Consider the following 16,272-nt stretch of genomic DNA (forward strand, 5'->3'; position numbering starts at 1 on the left):
GTGCAGTTTGTCACCTAAGCATATTAGCTTCAGCACAGCCTGTTGCCACAGGGCTGAGGCAGTGCTTCCAGCTTGTGACTTATGTGGTAATTTTGGAGATGGAGGCTGAAGAGGAGGTGCAGGAGCTGTAGACTGTGGGGGCAACCCTGATTGACATAGGGCCGCAATCCTCAGCGTCGGGAGGTGTTCCATCCAAAGGTTCGACTGGGTCCCGGCTTCCACTGTTAACCCAGTGTTCCGTCAGAGATGTATGGTCCTTGCCTACAAGAACTTGTCCACGTGTCCGTGTTTAGGTGAACCTTCCCAGTAACAGCATTGTTGAGGGCATGGGTAATGTTGTGGGACACGTGCTTGTGTAATGCCGGGACGGCACACAGGGAGAAATAGTGGTGGCTGGGGACCGATTACCTTGGGACGGCCGCTGCCATCAGGTTGCGGAAAGCTTCCGTCTCCACGAGCATAAAAGGCAACATTTTGAGCGCAAGCAGATGAGAAATGTGTGAATTTAGTACTGTGGTCTGTGGGGCATTGGCTGCTTCTTTCCGCTTGCATTCCAATGACTGGGGTATGGACAACTTAAGGCTGCACTGGGACAAGGACGATGATGGTGCTAGTTGAGTGTGGGCAACGACAGGTGCAGGGCAGGTGGCCTCTTTGCATGCACCATGGACAGATTGGCTTGCACGCAGTGTGGAAGAAGCAGTGGTGTCACCCACAGACACTCTTCCTGGAGCCTGGGGTTCGGCCCACAAAGTCGGATGCTTTGCTGCCATGTACCTGATCATGCTAGTGGTGGTCAGGCTGGTAGTTTTGTTACCCCTGCTGATGCGGGCATGGCAGGTGGTGCATATGGCCTGTTTGGGGTTATTTGGCATTGTCTTTAAAAAAAACAACCAGACTTAACAGTTGTACTGCCAACTTTTGTCATGTTGGTGTTACGAGGAACAATTGCCCGCCTTCTGTCTGAGACCACCACACTGCTTCCAGCCTGTTGTGGTGCTACGCCTGCCTCTGCATGTCATCCTGCCAGGTTGGGTCAGTTACTACATCATCCACCACCTTGTCTTCTACTTACGCACCCTGGTCCTCCTCCTGACTTTCTGGCAATTGTCTCATTGTCCACCCCTTGTGACACGTTCCCACTGTCGCCTTCATGTGACCGTGGCTGCTCAAATATTTTGGTATCACTACATGTGATTTCATCTTGCCCCGCTTCAAGTGGACTGGGCGAGAGGCCCGAATCTATAAATGGAAAAGTGAACAGCTCTTCGGAGTGTCCAAGTGTAGGATTAGTTGTCTCCGGGCACTCGGCATGGTGGGAGGAAGGATCAAGGTGAGGAATATGCGGTCCAGACTCATGGCTACTCAGGCTTGATCGTGTGGAAGACAGGGTGGTGGTGGCAAAGTGACTGGAAGCTTTATCCGCTATCCAACCAATGACCTTGTGACACTTCTCTGGGTTCACTAGTGGTGTTCTGCGGTCCCCTAGTAATTTGGACAGGAAGGTCGGGCGAGAAGATGTGGGTGTTTGTTGTGGCTTGCCCACGGCCTCGGCATGCACCATCACATCCACTTCCCTTGCCAGACGCCTTGCCCATTTTAAATGGACTACAAGATTTTCCACGTTCACTACACATGGCTGAATTTTGAGCAAACGTATGTGATTCGTGTGCGGGAAAACCAGTTTAAAATATCTGGCCTATAGGTAACAATTTTTTTTTCAGCAAACTGGTGTCAATAACTAGGCTAAGACACAGGAAAAACAGTTGAATGGAGGCCTCAAATGCCACAATTTGTAGCCCACAGGTAGATGAGGCATGTGGCGGAGATAACACCGTAAAATATGTGGCCTGTATTTTTATTTTTTTTTTTACAGGAAAATAGTGTCAAGAACTAGGGTAACACGCAGCAAAATCAGTTGAATGGAAGCCTCAAAAGCCACGATTTGTAGCCCACAGATAGCTGAGGCATGTGACGGAGATAACACACTGTAAAATATGTGGCCTGTATTTTTTTTATTTTTTTACAGCAAAAACTGTTACTTCAATTATTAACACACAGCAAAAACAGTTTAATGGAGGCCTCAAATGCCACATTTTGTAGCCTACAGATAGATAAGACGTGTGACGGACATACCACAGTTTCAAATACTTGGCCTGTATTTTTTTTTTTGGCCAGTAAAATTGTGTCAATAAGTAGGCTAAGACAAAACAAAAACAATTCTATGGAGGCCTAAAATGGCACAATTTTGACAGCAATGATATGCGATTCGTGTGCAGGACGAAACTCCGTGGAAAATATCTGCCCTGTAGCTAAAAAATTTTTGGCAGCTAAATATTTTTTGGGCAGCAAAATGGTGTCAAGAAATTGTATAAGACACTCCAAAAAAAATTACAGTACCACAAAAATGGCAGAATTTTCTGCCCACTTAGATGTGATCGCTGGGTTGGGCAAACCCGTTTTAAATAGCTGGATTTTCACGCTGTACTATGAAAAGGATCTGGCTGTAGTCTGCAGGGTCAACAAGCAAATGGAGAAAAAAATGTGTGCACAGATTGCTTTTGAATAAAATAATCAGGATTAAGATGCCAAAAAAATTATTCCTGGTCAATATATGTAATAGGCAGCAGAAGACAGTAATGTAATGGACCTTCTTTATGTATGCAATGAAGTATGCCACATACAATGCCTGCCTGCTACCAACACTCCCTGCCTACCTAGCACTGCAATCTATATACCCCGTATTTAGTCCATAGGACTGTTGATTTAGCTGGATTTGTGGATTCAACAATGGTATACCAACAGTAACTGATACCCCACCTATTCTGTCCCTATCGCTGCAGCAAGTCACCCTACACTGGTGATTCCGGAGTTGACTGGGATGAGCAGGGCGGCGCCAGGTCTGAAATAGACCTGATGATGTTGTGCGGCCAGCCAATCACTGCAATGCCACAACCAACATGGCTGCGGCATTACAGTGTGTGGCAGACAATCCCTGCATGTTGACTGGCACTCTAAAGAGCACAAAACATGCAGGGCGGGGACCCGAGCTCCCGCTGAACATTCCCAGAAATGCTTGCTGAGCACCATGATGCTCGGGCGAGCATGACAGAGTATGCTCGCTCATCACTAGTGGGGACGGCGGGGATCTATACCGGGAGCAGTGTAGACGAGAATCTGTACCGAGAGCAGTGGGGACCGTGGGCATCTGTACCGAGAGCTGTGGGGACAGCGGGGATCTGTAGCAGGAGCAGTGGGGACCACAGGGATCTGTACCGGGAGCAGTGGGGACAGCGGGGATCTGTACCAAGAGCAGTGGGGATCACAGGGATCTCTATCGGTAGTGGGGACTGCAGGGCTCTGTAGCAGGAGCAGTGGGGACCGCAGAGATCTGTAGCAGGAGCAGTGGGGACCGCAGAGATCTGTACCGGGAGCAGAGGGGACCGCAGTGATCTGCACTGTGAGCAGTGGGGGCCGCAGGGATCTGTACCGAGAGCAGTGGGGACCACAGGGATCTGTACCGGGAGCAGTGGGGACAGCGGGGATCTGTACCAAGAGCAGTGGGGATCACAGGGATCTGTAGCAGGAGCAGTGGGGACCGCAGAGATCTGCACTGTGAGCAGTGGGGGCCGCAGGGATCTGTACCGGGAGCAGTGGAAACTGCAGGGATCTGTACTGGGAGCAGTGGGGACTGCAGGGATCTGTACCGGGAGCAGTGGGGACTGCAGGGATCTGTACCGGGAGCAGAGGGGACCGCAGTGATCTGCACTGTGAGCAGTGGGGGCCGCAGGGATCTGTACCGGGAGCAGTGAGGACCGCAGGGATCTGTACTGGGAGCAGTGGGGATCGCAGGGATCTGTGCTAGGATCGGTTCTTTTTAACCTCTTTATTAATGACCTTTTGGATGGATTGAGAGTAAAGTGTCAGTCTTATTTAGTAAATACCCTTATTATTATTATTACTACCTTCATGCAATTTTTGCAATTTATTTCTTTTTTATTTTAGGATATTTGTTTTCTCTTTGTAAAGGTCATGTGTTTATATGCATTTACATTTTGCATACACATTTACTTTTTCAGCTCAGACCTAGTTTCTCACCACCTTAGGGAAGTAGAAAGGGTCTGGTCTCAGCACTATCCTATCAGGAAAAACTAAAAGAAAAAGGAGGATCAATAGATAGTCTGTATGTCACAATCTCTTCTAGCTGATGTTAATGCGACTAACAGAGCAGTTTTTAGCGTTATGTATTTTAAAGAAGCTGACTCTAAAGGTTCAAATGGAGGACCTGTCAGGGTATCAAGGACCAGGTTGAGGTCCCAAGGAGGTAAATGAACAATGTGTACAAGGTCGCTACGCTCACATGCTGCATTAACCCGTGAAACCCATCTATCACCGGCAATATTATAACCATGTAGGGCTCCTAAACCTGATATCTGAACCTTTAATGTGCTAACCGAAAGGCCTAGCTCCCACCCCCTCTGCAGAAACTCAAGGACTGCAGAAATCCGTACCTCATTTGAGAAGGGACTAGTATGGAACTCAAGGAATTTTTTCAAAACCCTACTGTATATTTTAGTTGTGGATTTCTTTCTACTTTGGAGGAGAGTGTTGATCAGGTTTGTCAGAAAAAAACCCTTAACCTCAGCAGCTGCCTCTCAAGTCCCACACCGTGAAGTGGAGACCTTTCACCTGAGGATGATGGAATGGACCCCGAGAGAGCAGACCCGGATCTGATGGGAAGATGCAAGGGTTGGATACAGACATGGCTCTGAGCTGAGCCATGAAAGCCAAGGTCTCTTAGGCCAGAAAGTAACGTTGAGGATCACCCTCGCTCTCTCCTCCCTGATCTTCCTGATGACTAGTGGAAGCACAATCATTGGAGGAAACGCATAGGCCAGACTGAACTGCCAAGGGGACTGGAGGGAGTCGACCATTTCTGGCTGATCTGCTCTGTTCAGGCATTCAAACCTTTGGACCTGTCTGTCATCCCCAGTAGCGAACAAGTCTCTCTGGAAGCCCCCACAAGTCCACTATCTGAATATTTGGTGACAGAAAACTCATTCTCCTTGATGTAATTATGGCGACTGAGGAAGTCCGCTCTGAGATTTTCCACTTAAATTACACAGCAGAAAAAAGGCAGCACTTTGGTGGTAACTGCAGGTTGTAGGCTTGTCAGAAGAGGTCGATCTTCAGGTTCTTTTTGAAGGTTTCCATGGTAGGTGAGAGTCTGATAAGTTGTGGTAGAGAGTTCCAGAGTAGGGGGGATGCGGGGGAGAAATCTTGTATGCGATTGCATTCGACTAGGCGGGTAAGAAGTGCTGCCTTTTGTTCTGCTGTGTAATTTAGCAGTCGCCCCCTCAAGGAATGGGTAGGTGGAGAGTGGCTGTTAATTTAGTATTTTGCACATGTGTTGCTAACATTTTACTTTATGGGCTGGCTGCACCCTGTAGTGCATTTGTTCTAAGATCTGGGCAGGTAAGACGTGCTGCTTTTTTTTCTGCTGTGTAATTTACATTTTTGGAGGCTTTTGTCTTCTTTAGTGGCTTTGCTATTAGTTTTTAGATTTTCTACTCCCCTGATGTGAAGGGCTGAGAGGGACAAGAGATGGGTTTCGGTCAGTTCGAGAATCTCCACCGCAGTAGACATAAGAACTTTTGATTGAGTTCTGCCTTGCCGATTTATATATGCGACTGACGTGGTATTGTCTCTGAACTTGCTCCAGTTTGTTGATGTCTTTTTTTAAATGTGGTGCCCAAAACTGGACACAGTATTCCAGATGAGGCCTGACCAAAGAGGAGTAGAGGGGGATAATGACTTCATGTGATCTAGACTGTATGCTTCTGTTAATACATCCTAGAATTGCATTTGCCTTTTTTACTGCTGCATCACACTGTTGACTCATGTTCAGTCTGTGATCTATTAGTGTACCCAAGTCTTTCACATGTGCTGTTGCTTAGCCCAATTCCTCCCATTCTGTATATGCTTTTTCTTTTTTTATTGCCCAGATGTAGTACTTTGCATTTCTCCCTGTTAAAAACTATTGTTAGTTGCTGCCCACTGCTCCAGTTTATTTATATCTTTTTGAATCCTCTCTCTCTCTTCTCTAGTATTAGCTATCCCTCCTAACTTTGTGTCACCAGCAAATTTAATCAGTGTACCCTCAATTCCTTCATCTAAATCATTGATAAAGATGTTGAACAATACAGGAACCAGAACAGAGAACTGTGGTACACCACTTGAGACATTCTTCCAACTGGATGTGCAGCATCCAGGCGATTCCGTCACCTAAACAGGACAGGGTTCTTTACAGTTAGAGCAGTCAGACTGTGGAGTGCTGACCACAAGAGGCAGTAATGGCCGACACTATATCAGCTTTTAAACAATAGCTGGATGATTTCTTCACTACACATAACATTGTTGGTTATAGTTAAATTAGTGGCCAAATGTACAATTGGTGGAGAAAGGTTGAACTTGATGAACCAGGGTGTTGCGAGTTCATTTTCCCCTTTACCACTGAGGCCCGATGAACTCCCTCTTCTGGTAAAGAAAGGTAGTGAGCCTGAATATCAAGCATCTGGGCCTAATGATGATTGGCTGAGTGGAGTTTCTGACTGGATATAAGGCTGTCCATGCCCTTCTGCCCTGCGGGTGATTTCTCTGTGGGATCCTTGGATACCAGTCTGAATTCCTGTTCTCCTAAAGCTAAGTTTTCTGCTCTGCCTTTTGCATTTGTACTTTGTCTTTGTTTTGCTGGATTTCTGTCATTCCCTGCTGGGGTGAGCTGAATTCCTTTAGCTCTGTCTTCAGAAAATACCTGAGTGCTGATATAGTTTTTGAAGCCTAGCTGCTTCAGGGCCTTTTTCCATATCAGCCTGTTGGCTTATGTTTTTCATAGGGTTTTGGCAGATTGCAGACAGCAACCATCCTATCCTGTCCTATTTTAGTTAGTTTGGGCCCCATCGTTTGCTCAGCCTATCTTTCTATCTGTGTAAGTGTTTTTTCATCTTGTTTCACCGTCATTATATGTTGGGGGCTGCCTTTTACTTTGGGGTCTGCTCTGGGGCAGTTTAGATTTCCTCTTCTGTCTTTAGGTTATGTAGTCCTCCGGCTGTGATCGAGGGGTCTAGGGCACCGTAGGAACCCCCCACGGCTGCTGCTAGTTGTGTTGATAGGTTCAGGGGTCTACAATCTCATAGTTGCCAACTTCTCCGGTTTTCTGGACGTAGCTTCTATTTTTGTGTCTGCCTCCTACGGTGACTCGTTCATAACACCAGGGGCTTTTTCAACCTACGTAACTATGAATTATTATTTATATTCTATATGTAAGATCTAGAGCCCAAATGCTAGATTTGCAGTGTTAGTAAGCAGAAACACCACAAATTGTTATTTCTCCTATTTATAGAGAGGGACTGATCATAAAAGATCTGTGTGTGAGTTTGAAGTGCCATGCTTTTTGAAGGGATTATCTGAACATTACTTTATAAGTGCAATTATTATTGACACATTTATCTGCACGTCCTCTTTTGTTTCTTCCATATCCGTCGACTAGCTGTTTAGCGAGACAGTATCCCATTTTTATCTGAAAATCTTCAGACACATCTAAAATGGTTTGCTTTGGAAAATCAGGAGGAATGAGTTTCTTATTTAACTTTAGCCGAGTTCACAGTGATTAATCAGCAACATGAATCTATAGGCTAGTCCCCGTTCTTCGGAGCATGATTTTCATCCTCAATTCTATACCTTTAATGGAAATCGTTCTTCAGGAGTTCCTGGGCAGGAGAGGTTGTCCTCGTCTATTACCCATGTGTGATGATTATGTTTTTACTAATTTGAGGATGATGGGTTCCAAATACAAGAGTATGGCTGATCCGAAATCCTTGGCTGGTCCGGACCTGTATGTTGGTAATTTGGTGTGGCTGTCTACAAAGAACATTAAATTGAAAGTTCCTTCTTGGAAACTGGGACCCAAGTTCATCGGCCCCTATATTATCGTCGTCGCAATGAACCTAGTAGCGTTACGCATTGCTTTACCTCCTACTTTCAAAATCCATAAAGTGTTTTACCAGTCATTTCTCAAAAAATATATTGCATCCTCAGAACCAGCTCTGTTGTGAGTTCATTTTCCCCTTCATCACTGAGGCCCGAGAAACTCACTCTTCTGATAAGGAGAGGTAGTGAGTCTGATTATTAGACACCTGAGATTAATGATGATGACTGGCTGAGTGGAGTCACAGACTGGATATAATGCTGCATACGCCCATTCTCCCTGCGGGTGATTTCTCTGTGGTATCCTTGGAGTCCAGTCTGCATTCCTGCTCTGCTAAAGCTAAGTTTTCCTCCTGGCTTTTTGCATTTGTGCCTTGCTTTGTTTTTTCTGGATTTCAGCCATTCCCTGCTGGGGTGAGCTGAACTCCTTAGCGCTGTCTCCTGAAAATACCAGAGTGCTGATTTAGTTTTGAAGCTTAGTTGCTTCAGGGTCTTTTTCCATTTCAGCTTGCTGGCCTATGTTTTTGATAGGGTTTTTTGCCGATTACAGACAGCAGCTTTCCTTTCCTGTTTAGATTAGATTGGGCCCCAACGTTTGCTCAGCCTATCTTTCTATCTGTGTCAGTGATTTTTCATCTTGCTTCACCGTCATTATATGTTGGGGGCTGCCTTTTACTTTGGGGTCTGCTCTGGGGCAGTTTAGATTTCCCTTTCTATCTTTAGGCTATATAGTCCTCCGGCTGTGTTCGAGGGGTCTAGGGCACCGTAGGTACCCCCACGGCTACTGCTAGTTGTGTTGATAGGTTCAGGGGTCTGCAATCGGATAGTTGCCAGCTCCTCTGGTTTTCTGGACGTAGCTTCTATTTTTGTGTCTGCCTCCTATGGTGACTCATTCATAACAGAATCACCCGCCAAACCGCAGATCCTAGGGTACTCAATAGCAGGAAAGAATTGCAAAAAAAAAAAAAAAGTGTGTATATTTTATCCTCTATATCTCTGAGGCCGTAGGGGGAATTTTTTTTTCTCTCAATGGAGATAAAGCAATTGTCTGATCGTGTGGAGCAGCTCGCTGCGGAAGTGCGGGGAATTTCCGCCTATCTTGCTCATTCACATGCTGCTGAACCAAAGATTCCTACACCTGATGTATTTTGTGGTGATCGGTCTAAATTTTTGAATTTCAAAAATAATTGTAAATTATTTTTTTGCCTTGAAGCCTAACTCGTCAGGGAGCTCCGCGCAGCAGGTTAAAATTGTCATCTCTTTGCTGCGTGGCGATCCCCAGGATTGGGCGTTTTCTTTGAAGCCTGATGATCCTATTCTGACTAATGTGAATGCATTTTTTCAAGCCTTGGGGTTGTTGTATGACGAACCTAATGCCATTGATCAGGCTGAAAAGACCCTGCTGGCATTGAATCAGGGTCGAGATTCTGCAGAATTGTACTGTCAAAAATTCCGAAAGTGGGCGGTACTTACTACTTGGAATGATAATGCCTTGGCTGCTCTCTTTCGGAACGGTTTGTCAGAAGCCGTAAAAGATACTATGGTGGGATTTCCTGTTCCCTCTGGTCTTGACGATTCTATGTCATTAGCCATTCAGGTTGATCGGCGTTTGCGCGAACACAAAGCTGCACGAGAGGTGTTGCCACCTGTTGAACAAATGACTGAACCTATGCAATGTGATAGAGTTTTCTCCAGAGAGCAGCGTCAGGAGTTCAGAAGGCGTAATAAGTTGTGCTTTTTCTGTGGAGATGCCTCGCATATTATTTCTGTCTGTCCTAAACGAGAGAAACGCTTTGCACACACGTTTTCTGTTGGTGGTGTTCAACCTAAGTTTCTTCTGGCTATTACTCTGATCTGCTCCCTGTCCACATTTTCCGCCAAGGCATTTGTGGATTCGGGAGCAGCTCTAAACCTAATGGACTTGGATTTTGCTAAACGTTGTGGATTTCCTATGACACCTCTGCGGACGCCTATCCCTTTGAGGGGGATTGATGCTACTCCTTTGGCTAAAGATAAACCTCAGTTTTGGACCCAGGTGGTGATGCGGGTCGCCCCAGACCATCAAGAAAATTGCAGATTTTTGGTGTTGCATAATCTGCATGATACTATTGTTCTGGGGTTTCCCTGGTTACAAATCCATAATCCAGTTCTGGATTGGAAATCTGTGTCTGTGGTGAGTTGGTGTTGTCGGTGTGCCCTTAGTGATGCTCCTGTTTTCTCCACCTCTCCCCAGTCACATGATATTCCTGACTATTTGGCTGACTTTTATGACGTATTTAGTGAGAATGAGTCTGCGTCTTTGCCTCCTCATAGGAGTTATGACTGTGCTATTGAGCTGAACCCGGGGTGTATATTCCCCAAGGGTCGGCTTTTCAACTTATCTGTACCCGAGCACGAGGCTATGCGATCCTATATTAAGGAGGCATTGGAGAAGGGTCATATTAGACCATCCTCTTCACCCTTAGGTGCTGGTTTTTTTTGTAGCCAAAAAGGATGGATCATTAAGACCTTGTATTATCGTTCCCTCAACAAAATTACTGTTAAATATCAGTACCCGTTACCCCTGATTTCGGATCTATTCTCTAGAGTTAAAGGTGCTTGCTGGTTTAACAAGCTTGACCTCAGGGGGGCGTATAATCTTATTCGCATTAAGCATGGGGATGAATGGAAGACAGTGTTTAATACTCCGGAGGGACATTTTGAGTACCTGGTGATGCCTTTTGGGCTCACTAATGCCCCTTCTGTGTTCCAGTGCTTCATGAACGATATTTTCCGAGATTTTGTGGATAAATTTTTGATTATCTATCTGGATGATATTTTGATCTTCTCCAAGGATTGGGATTCTCATGTGGAACATGTTCGGACTGTGTTCAGGATCTTGAGGGAGAATTCCCTGTATGTCAAGGGATCTAAATGCCTTTTTGGGGTACAGAGGATTTCATTTTTGGGATTTATTTTGTCTCCGTCAACTATTGAAATGGATCCAGTCAAGGTACAGGCCATTTATGATTGGGTTCAGCCCACTTCTTTGAAGGCCCTCCAGAAGTTTTTGGGTTTTGCTAATTTTTATCGGAAATTTATAGCAAAATTTTCTAGTATTGCCAAGCCATTGCCTGATTTGACTAAGAAGGGTGCTGATGTGTTAAATTGGTCTCCGGAGGCTGTTTCTTCCTTTCAGGAGTTGAAGCGAAGATTCACCTCCACCCCGGTTTTGCGACAACCTGATGTCTCACTTCCGTTCCAGGTAGAGGTGGATGCTTCTGAGATTGGTGCAGGAGCTGTTTTGTCCCAAGAGGATCCTGTAACATCTAAAATGAATCCCTGCGCTTTCTTTTCCCGAAAGTTCTCTCCATCTGAACGTAACTACGACGTGGGGAATCGGGAACTGTTGGCCATGAAATGGGCATTTGAGGAGTGGAGACATTGGTTGGAGGGAGCTAAGCATCAAGTCGTGGTCCTCACCGACCACAAGAATTTGATTTATCTAGAGTCGGCTAAGCGCTTGAACCCTAGACAGGCTAGGTGGGCCTTGTTTTTTACACGTTTTGATTTTCTGGTTTCTTTTCTTCCTGGAACTAAGAATGTCAAGGCAGACGCACTCTCTAGGAGTTTCTTTGCTGATTCTCCTGTGGTGACCAAACCTGCTACCATCTTAGGCGAAGGGGTAGTTCTTTCTGCCATCTCGCCCGATTTGAGACGTGCTCTGGAAGAATTCCAGAGAGACAAGCCTGAGCGTTGTCCCAGTGGAAAGTTGTATGTTCCTGACCAGTGGAAGAAGAGAGTGATGTCTGAAGTTCATTGCTCTGCTTTGGCTGGTCATCCAGGTATTTTTGGTACTAGAGATCTTGTGAGTCGGTCTTTTTGGTGGCCCTCCTTGTCTCGTGATGTCAGGAATTTTGTGCAGTCCTGTGGGACGTGCTCCCGGTCTAAATCATGCTCCCGCTCTAGTGGGTTGTTGATGCCTTTGCCTGTCCCCAAGAGGCCATGGGCCCATATTTCAATGGATTTCATCTCTGATATGCCTGTCTCTCAAAGGATGACTGTTATTTGGGTGATTTGTGATAGGTTCTCTAAGATGGTTCATCTTGTACCACTCCCTAAGTTGCCGTCTTCCTCTGAGTTGGTGCCCCTGTTTTTGCAACAGGTGGTTCGCTTGCACGGGATTCCTGAGAACATTGTTTCTGACAGAGGAGTTCAGTTTGTGTCTAGATTTTGGAGAACTTTCTGTTCCAAGCTGGGAATTCAGTTGTCCTCCTCTGCCTTTCACCCTCAGACCAATGGGCAGAGAGAACAAACCAGACCTTGGAGTCATATTTGAGATGTTTTATTTCCGCTGATCAGGATGATTGGGTTTCATTTTTACCCTTGGCCGAATTTGCTTTAAATAACAGAGCTAGTTCTGCCACTTTGATGTCACCTTTTTTTTGTAACTTTGGGTTTCATCCTCGATTTTCTTCAGGGCAGGTGGAGCCGTCTGCCTGCCCAGGGGTTGACACTGTGGTGGAGAGAATGCACCAGATCTGGGACCAAGTGGTGGATAAGTTATCTCTCTCCCAGGAAAAGGCCCAGCGGTTTTCCAACCGACATAGGACCATTGGTCCCCGGTTTAAGGTTGGTGATTTGGTGTGGTTATCATCAAAAAATATTGCTATGAAGATGGCTTCTCCTAAGTTTAAGCCTAGATTTATTGGACCTTACAAGATTTTGGAGATTATTAATCCGGTCTCTTTTCGTTTGGCTCTTCCTGTCACATTTAAAATCCATAATGTGTTTCATAAGTCCTTGTTGAACCTGTTGTTCTGGGAGTGGCACCTCCAGACCCTGTATTGGTTGAAGGTAACATTGAATATGAGGTAGAGAAAGTACTGGATTCTCGTCTGGCTAGACGGAGACTCCAGTATTTGGTTAAGTGGAAGGGTTATGGTCAGGAGGATAATTCCTGGGTCTCTGCCTCTGATGTTCATGCTAAAAGACTGGTGCGTGCCTTTCATCAGGCACACCCTGATCGCCCTGGTGGCGTGGTTGAGGGTTCGGTGACCCCTCCTCAAGGGGGAGGTACTGTTGCGAGTTCATTTTCCCCTTCATCACTGAGGCCCGAGGAACTCCCTCTTCTGATAAGGAGAGGTAGTGAGTCTGATTATTAGACACCTGAGATTAATGATGATGACTGGCTGAGTGGAGTCACAGACTGGATATAAGGCTGCATACGCCCATTCTCCCTGCGGGTGATTTCTCTGTGGTTTCCTTGGAGTCCAGTCTGAATTCCTGCTCTGCTAAAGCTAAGTTTTCCTCCTGGCTTTTTGCATTTGTGCCTTGCTTTGTTTTTTCTGGATTTCAGCCATTCCCTGCTGGGGTGAGCTGAACTCCTTAGCTCTGTCTCCTGAAAATACCAGAGTGCTGATTTAGTTTTGAAGCTTAGTTGCTTCAGGGTCTTTTTCCATTTCAGCTTGCTGGCCTATGTTTTTGATAGAGTTTTTTGCCGATTGCAGACAGCAGCTTTCCTTTCCTTTCCTGTTTAGATTAGATTGGGCCCCAACGTTTGCTCAGCCTATCTTTCTATCTGTGTCAGTGTTTTTTCATCTTGCTTCACCGTCATTATATGTTGGGGGCTGCCTTTTACTTTGGGGTCTGCTCTGGGGCAGTTTAGATTTCCCTTTCTATCTTTAGGCTATATAGTCCTCCGGCTGTGTTCGAGGGGTCTAGGGCACCGTAGGTACCCCCCACGGCTACTGCTAGTTGTGTTGATAGGTTCAGGGGTCTGCAATCGGATAGTTGCCAGCTCCTCTGGTTTTCTGGACGTAGCTTCTATTTTTGTGTCTGCCTCCTACGGTGACTCATTCATAACACAGCTCTGCATCCCCCTTCCCCGGTCGTTAATGGGAATCTGGAGTTTCAGATAGCGAGAATCGATAATCTTGGCTTTGTACTCTGGTCACTTCATAAGAGGCTGGGATCAGCAGGGTCAGCTAATCATAACAGGCTGGGATCAGCAGAGTCATCTCATCATAAGAGGCTGGGGTCAGCAGGGTCAGCTAATCATCATAAGAGGCTGGGGTCAGCAGGGTCAGCTAATCATCATAAGAGGCTGGGATCAGCAGAGTCATCTAATCATAAGAGGCTGGGGTCAGCTAATCATGATAAGAGGCTGGGATCAGCAGAGTCATCTAATCATAAGAGGCTGGGGTCAACGGGGTCATCTAATCATTATAAGAGGCTGGGATCAACCGAGTCAGATCGTCATAAGAATCTGGATTGGCAGGGTCACCTAATCATAAGAGGCTGGGGTCAGCAGGGTCACCTCATCATCATAAGAGGCTGGGGTCAGTAGAGCCAGCTCATCATCATCATAAGAGACTGGGGTCAGCAGAGTCACATCATCATCATAACAGGCTGGGGTCAGCAGAGTCAACTCATCATGATAAGAGGCTGGGGTCAGCAGAGTCAACTCATCATGATAAGAGGCTGGGGTCAGCAGAGTCAGCTAATTATCATAAGAGATTGGGGCCAGCAGAGTCAGCTCATCATCATGAGGCTTGGGTTGGCAGAGTTATCTAATCGTCATATAAGAGGCCAGGGTCATCAGAGTCATATAATCATCATAAGATGCTGTGGTCAATAGAGTCAACTCATCATAAGAGGCTGGGGTCAGTAGAGTCATCTCATCATAAGAGGCTGTGGTCAGTACAATCATCTCATCATCATCAGAGGCTGGGGTCAGTAGAGTCATCTCATCAACATAAGAGGCTAAGGTCAGGAGAGTCATATCATAAGAGGCTGGGGTCAGTAGAGTCGTCTCATTGTCATAAGAGGCTAAGGTCAGCAGAGTCATACCATAAGAAGGTAAGGTTGAGAGTTGGATAAGCAGAGACGTCTCATCATAAGACAGTGGGGTCAGCAGTCATCTTATCGTCATAAGGATCCACAATTTATAATAGGTGGAATATACAGCCATGGTGGCACCGGCCTAGCAGATGTTTATACCATAACCTCGCGGGAACAGTTTATTTTCTGCCACTGGTGTAATTTTGGCACCATGCTGATATTCGAGCCTCCTGATTACTGGCTCATCTGTACTTACAAGCAGCAGAGGTTGCCGTGCATTGAGCGGACAGAATACTCGCCTTTCTGATCTCATCTCCCGGCTCTGGATGAGCAATGTAGCATTTTAGTCCTGGTGCTTTTATAGCATTCTGCTTACACCATCTGTTATCAGCTTTAGTTCATGCCCTAAAAACAAAAAAATTCTTGTTTTTGGTGCCTCCTATGGGAAATGTTAAGGCATCAGGCGGCACTGTCCACATCTTCTTGCTGTCACATAGTGGAGGCAGCAGTACACCGTTCAGGCCAGAACCTGGAGGGTGGCATGAAATTAGAAAAACATAGCTGGTTTTGTCAGCGCCTGCCCATGATGGCGCACGGTAATGCACCTCACACAATTAACGTGTACACATGAGCAAGGGGGCGCCAAGTGCATTCAGTAGAAATGATACAAGATGAAATGTAATGTAGTCTGCCATGACGGGTCATTGCACTCAGCACAATGTCACACACTATTTATTGCATACAAGGCCAAATTAGAATAATTAACAATAAACACCTGTAAAGGCTCCTAAGTGTTTATAAAGGTCCCTTACTCTGTTTCAGTAGCTCCACAATCATGGGGAAGACTGCTGACCTGACAGATGTCCAGAAGGCCGTCACTGACACACTCCACAAGGAGGGGAAGCCACAAAAGGTCATTGCTAAAGAAGCCGGCTGTTCACAGAGCGCTGTATCCAAGAATATTAATGGAAAGTGGAGTGGAAGGAAAAAGTGTGGTAGAAAAAGGTGCACAAGCCACCGGGATAACCGCAGCCTGGAGATTGTTAAGAAAAGGACATTCATAAATGTGGGGGTGATTCACAAGGAGTGGACTGCTGCTGGAGTCATTGCTTCACACCACACACAGACGTGTCCAGGACATGGGCTACAAGTGTCACATTCCTTGTGTCAGCCACTCATGACCAATAGACAACGCCAGAAGCGTCTTACCTGGGCCAAGGAGAAAAAGAACTGGACTGTTGTCAGTGGTCCCAGAGTCTCGAGGAAGAGCGGAGAGGCCACAATCCAAGCTGCTGGAGGTCCAGTGTGAAGTCTCCACAATCAGTGATGGTTTGGGGAGCCATGTCATCTGCTGGTGTAGGTCCACTGTGTTTTATCAAGACCAAAGTCAGCCCAGCCATCTACTAGGAAATATTAGCGCTCTTCATGCTTCCCTCTGCCGACAAGCTTTCTGGAGATGGAAAT

Source organism: Dendrobates tinctorius, unplaced genomic scaffold (assembly GCF_039654945.1).
Source record: "Dendrobates tinctorius isolate UK_male_01 unplaced genomic scaffold, ASM3965494v1 ptg000146l, whole genome shotgun sequence".
Lineage (NCBI taxonomy): Eukaryota > Metazoa > Chordata > Amphibia > Anura > Dendrobatidae > Dendrobates > Dendrobates tinctorius.